At 39.8% G+C, this 8,101-nt stretch overlaps 1 protein-coding gene across 2 annotated transcripts in view; it reads right to left on the reverse strand.

Moving 5' to 3' along the window:
• MPP7 (membrane palmitoylated protein 7) overlaps positions 1-8,101 on the reverse strand; it is a 255,602-nt gene that overhangs the window by 211,534 nt on the left and 35,967 nt on the right. The gene's annotated exons all lie outside the window — the stretch shown is intronic.

The following is an 8,101-nucleotide window of genomic DNA, read 5'->3' on the forward strand; positions in this document are numbered from 1 at the left end:
AACATTTATGTCAGTATCTGTGTGACTTTCCCCTCCATGAAATTATAAATTTCTTAAGAAATATAAATTATATTCCACAATGGCTGGCACAGAGATGCTCATTAAATGTAGGCTGAGTGGACAAATGAGCAAGTACACGTGCCCTAAGGTTACCGGGGCAACCACAGCCAGCTAAGGCGATGACTGGAAGTTCTCCGAGCTACGTCAGCCTGACCAACAGGAAGGATACAGATGGTTCTCAAGAAACTGTACACATTTCAAAAAGCTCCACGATCCTGTAGGAGGTTCTAGGTTCCCTAGATGGAATTTATCCCTCACCAAGACCACCCACTTAGATTAAAAACTAAGTGGCTCCATGGTGTTAAAAAGCAGCAAATACAGTTCAGTGTTTCATGTCATGGCACAGACTGGAAATATTTTTCTGATGCCTGGAAGTCTGCTTTTGGTGAAACAAATCAATTATACTTTCTTTATATCCTATAATTATGATCAGGAAACTTAAATACAAAGTATTAGGGAAGATATTAAATCCAGAATTTATATAAAACTCCCAAAGAAAATGTGCTCAGATTTTTTTCATGAGAAACCTAAGCTTGTTTCTATGAACAAACTTTTTTTACACTGAGTTCTGTGCTTGTTGATGACGCCCAGACGAGCTCTTCAAATTTCAGATGGAGCCCCATCAACAATAAACTTGGTTCACACAAGGTAATACATTTAAAATCATTTCTACTGTCATTCAAAAATGTTAATTGGATGGCACATTTCCTATTCTTTCATGCATTTGTGACTTGAATGGACTTTAAATCCAATCAAACTTCCCTAATAGAGACTACAGATGCTGGCTGATAATGATGCTGTGTCAGTGTGGGCTCCTCGACCGTAACAAACATACCATCCTGGTGGCGGTGTGGACACGGCGGAGGCTGTGCACGTGGGGGGCAAGCCAGTTCTGCTCTAAACAGAACTGGTCTGAAGAATAAAGTCAATTTTCAAACATTCTTCTCCTTCAAACAGGAAAAAACTCTTTTATACTCACTGAACATCATTAGGTGGCCATTTTGATCTTATTTTTACTAAGCTGAATTTTTACTCTGAAGTGTCACTAAAAAGTAATACATATCTACACAGTTCTTGCAATTTTCTATTAAGTTGATTAAGATGTTCAATGATATATTTTTACTTAAGTAAGCCATCTTTCAACTTAACAACTGTCTTTCTACAAATCCACAAAGAGAGAACCATTCACACACACACAAAACTTAAGTCAGCTCTTCTTAAACGCAAACCCTTGACAAAACTTTCTTTTGGTCTTCTAACACTTGAAGTGTGAAAGGGCAGAAATTGCACACGGATCCCATTTCTTTGTATAAAGCCAAGGAAAGGGGATGGGGGGAGACGGAGGCCCAGACTTAAACTTTAAGGGCTAGGATGTTGTTAGATTCACTACCTTTTATAACGTCAGTTAATAAAGAACTCAGATTTATAGCAAACTTTTACATAAAAGCTTCTCTGTGAATAAAATAATATATAACTTGAATCAAAGTTCTTTTTTTAGAACAACTTTACACTTTTGATCAGGGCCACTACACTATCAGTAAACATGTGACTGCTTCTACAGCATCTTATTTGCTTTGACTTGTTCATTGACCATTAAGAATATTTCAAGCCCAGCAGTGTGCTGGTAGTAGTGTGCAAATAATGTTCTTCCAGGTGTGTGTCTCCAAGGATTCTATGGAGTGCGCTAGTAAACCTTAGTTAATAACTTGTGTTGATTCATCTTGAAATTTCTTGTGATTTCCTAATCCTCTGGATAAATACTGTCTCCATGTAATCTTATCATCAAAAAGTCTACTAAAAATATTATCCCGAAGTAAACTGTTTTAAATTTCTTCACTAGCTCCTGACCCAGTGTTCAAAGTTTCCTTGACAGGCCAACAAACTAAGCAATTCTGCGCTCTACAATAACGATGTATTTGAGTTTTAGTGACAGACTGTGTAACTAGCTTCATGACTCAATCTAAGGGTTATACTGAATTCAAAAAAGAATTCTGCTTATTTTGCCTTTCCAGACGTCTGAAAAATTACCCATCTATGCAGCATAAGAAAGACACTTTGTTTTAAGGTACCAGAACAGTCTGCTTAGTACCACTGCTTCATGTAATAACATTCCATGCAAAAAGGTATTTAGGTAGAGAAAGAGAAGAATTATCAAGGTATGCAAGTTCAAATGTGAGATCATCTTTTTTTTTTTTTTTTTTTTTTTTTTTTTTTGCGGTACGTGGGCCTCTCACTGCTGTGGCCTCTCCCGTTGCGGAGCACAGGCTCCGAACGCGCAGGCTCAGCGGCCATGGCTCACGGGCCCAGCCTCTCCGCGGCATGTGGGATCTTCCTGGACCGGGGCATGAACCCGCGTCCCCTGCATCGGCAGGCGGACTCCCAACCACTGCGCCACCAGGGAAGCCCATGAGATCATCTTTTATTATGTTACCTAATTAATGCCAAACTCTTAATTTTAGGCTTCTATATTTATCTTGTTAATTACTTTCAGGCTTTTATTCAAAAGCTTTTCATTATGATGGGAAAACAAGCACCTTTAATTTAAATCATTTACAATAGGAAGTACTTAAAGGAATTTTCAGTATTTACAGTTTCTGGATATCAATTTTTCAAAATACTTTTAGGTAACTTTCAATCTAAGAATGTTTAAAATAGTCTCGCAGTAAGCAAAACAGAAAGATAAAATATTCATTTTCATTTAACTGAATTAAAATTCTGGGAAAGTAGTAAATTACATTCATATATAATCAAGACTTCGGGAAAATTACTTTTATAAAGCTTTAAAGCTAATGGTCCCTTTAATGAAATCTAATTAAGTTCACTTATTTATTTTTAGAAATGAACATTTTTATTTCTTTAAAAAAGTCATAAAATTCCATCAAAATCAGACCTTGGCTAATTGTCAACTTCAAAAGCCAAGTACAAATAAATGCAGCAATTATAGAAATTAATAAAAACCATTTAATGCTCTACCTAACAACTAATTCCAGATGACAATGATGGTAAGAATAAAAAAAAACAAAAATCTAGAAAGCATGGATAAACTTTTTTTTTAATCTGTTTGAAAGCTAAAAAAAAAAAAAAAAATCTCCCAAAGTAGGACTTGAATGGCCAAGATCCTGGAGAAAAAGGATTTTGAGATGTACCCAACGCTGCTTTATCCCACTTCCCAATTCATAAGCAGTGTAGACGGAGAGGTTACGAAGATAGGAGAAGACGACTGTTAAAAAGAGGAGTCAAGGGAGCCTCGGTCACTCTGACAGGCGTGGGAAGACAAAAAAATGGAGTTGAGGCCTAGTAAGGCAGCTAGGACTTGAGAGGCCAGAAGTCCTGCAGGAAGAAAAGCACGAGCACAAAGAAGTGAGTCCAGCAGTCTGAGCTGCTTTTCTTCTCAAAAGCATTCACCGGTTCATTAGCAAACCAAACCACAGGATAGAGACATCAAACAATGCAGCTGCCGAGTGACTGAGAAGCTGAGCAGAGGTACAGTCTATCTCACCAGGCTGGAAAGATAAAAACTGGAGTCTGGGGCTCAGCAAGGTAGGAGAACACTACTAAATCTCACCAGCTTTCAGCTGGGACCCCAAAGGGACCCCAAAGGGACCGCACCACTACAGTTTTCTATAATGTCCAATATTCGACCAAAAACTACCGACCTATCAAGAGACAGAGCCAACAGAAAAAGACAAAAGAAACAACAGGTAATTCAGATACTAGAATCATCAGACATGAACGTTATTCGTCACAATTAGTTTACACTGAAGAATATGTAAACCATGAAGGAGAACTTCACCGGCACCAGTAAGGTTCCCTGGTGAATCAAGTGCACAGCCAGGGTGAACAACCACTGGGCTTTCGAGTCAATCAAACCTAGACTCAAATCCAAGCTCTGCCACTTCTCAGCTTTCTTTTCCCCTGAAACAGAAATAATATTTTAAAGTGTTAAATGTAATAATCAAGTGCCTTTCACAGTACATATAACAGTCAGTAAACGTTAAGTCGTGTATCACGGTCAATAAACGGTCCATCAGAACTACCTCATCCCAGCACCAAGTAAGTTTCTTGCATACTTCCTTTCAATGTCACAGAATAATTCACCACTATCAACTCCTAACAAAAGTCTCTTTCAAAGCTGAAAAGAATTATGTTTATTTTTGTTTTGTTTTTAAGTCACCAATAATGTATTCTGGAACTACCAATGCTCTTCAGAAAAAAATATTATATAAACAGTAAAAAAAAAAAAAAAAAAAAAGTATTTATGAATTCAAACTCTGACTCCTTCCCCCAAAAAGATCTGAGGTAGCTTAGAGAGACGCCAATAAACCAGGAGGTGGGCTTCTGTCTGTGGATGGGGGCTTTGTTTCTGTTCTTCCTCAAAGAAAGGGCAGACCGGTTACGTGTGGGAGGGGTGGATACAAAATTTCTAGGGAAGGTATTTATAGTCATGTGCTGACACTTAAGAGTAAAAATAAAAACACACACTCCTGTGGGTCCTGGCAATACTGAATATTTACACAGCCATGATTTCATCTGACCCACGACCCTCTGCGGCAGGTTATACCTCACCTCACCATTCCTGTCTCAGACCCACATAACGGGATGAGGACAGACCCAGTGGTCCTTCCACTCTCACGCTGCTGCTGTCTTTCCAAGCAGAGTCAAGGTGATACCACGAGGAAGACAGAAAAGTAAAACAATTTCACGGTGGGGGGGATTTGTTTTTTTTTTTCTTTTTGAGCTACTAGTACCAAAAGTCTGCAGCTTGCCTATTCATAAAACTGTCTGGTAATTTGGGGGGTGGGGGAGGGACTGCTGTTTTAACTTAGGACTAATTAAATATCTGGCTTTACACCTATTAGTTTTATTGAATAGCCACATGTCTTAGTCAGCAACTGCCAGGCACTGTATCATCACTGATGAAGATGGTATAATCCCCTCTCTGAGAGCACGCTGCGTATTGGGGGAGAGAGTTCCACGTAAAGCAGAAAAGTGGAACGGAGGCTGTGGAAATACCAGGTTACTGCTACGCTAAACAGCTAAGGGGAAATAAGAAAGAGCCTGCATCAGACAATGAAAAGGCTCCGGGCTCAATTTCAACAGGTGAAATTGCTCCTCAAATGTAACTCCCCAGTTCATTATTACTCTTTAAAATATATCAACTCAAAGTTAAACAGAAAGCTGTGTACCAACAATTAAAATCAGTAGTTCCCAAACTTCGCTCATTCATATATCACCCTGGCAACATTTACATTACATAAAAAACAACATTTTTCTTCAGTCAAGTCTTTCTTAACTTAAATACCTACTTTGGACCCTTTTAAAACACAGAGCAGTGAAACCCTGAGTTTGATGAGCTAGTTATGTTTTCTAACACACATGAAAATAAAGGCACAGTGTTTAAAACAAAAACTGTTCATTAGAATACTGCTAAAATTTCCCTGCATGCCCACACCCAGGAAAGACCAATTATAAAAAAATTTTATCAGCTACTTATAAATTCCTTATTTGTAAAAACAGTAAATGTTTATGGCCTTATTAGATGACTACATCAGTGTCAATTCTTTTTTCTACTTGTTAGTATATGTTTTAACCTAAAAGGTAACCAATTATTTCCAGTTGGAAATCCCTTCTATTTCAGTCTCCCAAGCTACCAAGGAATGTATTGTCTATATCTAGTTATTAGTGATCTGAAATAGTTATAGCAATCTTCCTCATACCTATAGACAGACGGTTCTTTCCTTCAATCGCCTATCAAGATAGAGAAATTACTGAATAAAAACATATGAAAACAACTAGATAACATACTTAACTATTTTAACCAAATAGTATCTCTCTTCTAATGTACTTAAAATAAAAATGCTGTTTTCTATGTGATATATTTTAACTCAGTGTTGAGACTTATTCTATGCCCAATTCCTATTAAAGAAAGAATTTAAATAATTTTGCAATTATAGTTGCCTAAAAAAGTTACACTGTGAAATTATTCTTTAAGTAGCTTAGTTCCTTACCAAAGCAAATTCGTTTTCTTAAGTCAATTCAGCAAACTGCAAAGCCAGATGGATCTTCAATTCAACTAAGAGTCTTTAACCTTCCAAGGAAGAAAGAAAAATTGCTCTTGTCTACTTTCTCACTAGTTCCCTGTCCAGAACTGACCATTTTAGCAGTCGGAATGGTTTACGCTCATTAGCAAAAGCAGGTCTGACACACAAGTGAGAAAACAAAGAATTAACTGAGAGCTATTACGCTGAACCATGATTTACGTAAGATTCTGCAAGACACTCACTGGGGTTGTAACTCTACGGTGTTTATCACAAATGCACCTGTCCATCAGCACAGCAGCTCTGCATCCCCTGAGCAGTGCTTTTTATCCTGGAACAAGTAATAGGTCAGATCCAAGGCAGACACCTACACAAGGACTTCAGTAAAAGGCAAATCGCTGTCCCTACCATTAGGTCCTAAAAGTGGTCACACCAGCACTGAAGTAGCCAGACTGGGCTCAAGATGGAGTCGCCTGTGCAAAGCCCCACATCAGCAAACCAACATTGAAGATCCTATGCTCAGTTCTCCCAGGAAAGGCAGGCCTGGGCCAAGGAGTCAGCTCCAAGCCTGCCCTCTGCTCCACCCAAGGAAAGTAACCCTGCTTTAATCACTCAGCAAACGCCCAGGTAACTTCTGTGCTCCTGCTATAACTGTGCTCCGTGAAACCTGTCGCCGTGCACAGCTCTTCAGAGCTCACTTCTATCTGCCGGGCGGATGCTGCCTGTTCCATGAATCACTGGATAAACCCAATGAGATCTTTAAAATTTACTCCATTGAATTTTGTCCTTAACACGAGGAACCAGCAGAAAGTCACAGCACTTGCTCAATGTCAACACCACCTCCATTCTTCCTCTGGCCTCCAAATATATTTCTCCTCCACAGTACAGCTTCCCCCTTCAGGTGACCCCTGAGCATGGAGGGTGGGCATGAGAAGCGCTGCAGCGACAGTGACATGGAACGTCCTCCAACTGGGGAGGTGGTAATGTCTGGTCCTGTGATAATCAACATGCTTCCAGACCCTGAGAGACTAGTTTATCTTTCTATTTATAATTTTTGACTGAACTAGTAAATTAAGGTGAAACAGCATAGCTCAAAAATTGGCACCATGCACTCACTACGCTAGGCACCAACCATCACAGGTCCTAAATCAGGCACTTTTAAAAAGTCATCCGTGGTTTATGTTACCATTTCAGTTACATAAATAATACTGTAGTACAACAGCCTTCGGCATTTCAAGAGCCATGGATATTTTCGGATCAGATGAAAACCATGGACCTGCTCTGTCCGCGGAAACGTTCACAAGATACACAGAAAGCTGCACCTGATCCAGGCAGACTGTGGAGCCAGAAGACTCTAAAGTCTGTCCGTGTACCCAGGTCAGAACCTGCTGGATCTCACAGGTGAGACCAGATGCCCCAGGCTGCTGCTTCTCTGCATATCTAACTACCTGATCACATCTAAGTCAGATGCAATGACAAAATATTGTCAAGAAAAACTGAAATTCTTTGGTGGCAGCATATTCAAATTGCTTTTTATCTAAATACACTGAAAAGGCCACCAGGGGCTCTTGGATTTAAGGAATTAGGGGTGTGATGTGATGGGGACGGGCGGAGTCACAGCTACTGAGACTGAGTTTGCATAGCTCTCCAAACAAATATTAAGAAAACGGCAATTGTTCACATCAAATAACGGGGGCGGGGGATTATAGCACACCTCTCCTGTCCTGGTTCACCACTGTCAGTGGGATCTTACAATACTACAATGCTGCATTTTTCCATCACTGTTTATTATGATGAAAAATTAGATCTGCTCATGAGACATACACAGAAAACCTTTAAAATCAACACTGGAGTATTTTCCTCCTCAGGACTTGGCTGTGAAGCATAACCCAAGCAGCCAGGAGTGCAGGGGAGGGCTCTTGGAGCTGCCCCTCCTCAGCAGTGGGGATGGAGGGGGGATGGGAGGGGGAGGGCAGAGGGAAGGGGAGGGTGGGGGGGGGGGG

The sequence above is a fragment of the Monodon monoceros genome, unplaced genomic scaffold, assembly GCF_005190385.1.
Source record: "Monodon monoceros isolate NGI ecotype Baffin Bay Population unplaced genomic scaffold, NGI_Narwhal_1 Super_Scaffold_21, whole genome shotgun sequence".
NCBI classification, from domain to species: domain Eukaryota; kingdom Metazoa; phylum Chordata; class Mammalia; order Artiodactyla; family Monodontidae; genus Monodon; species Monodon monoceros.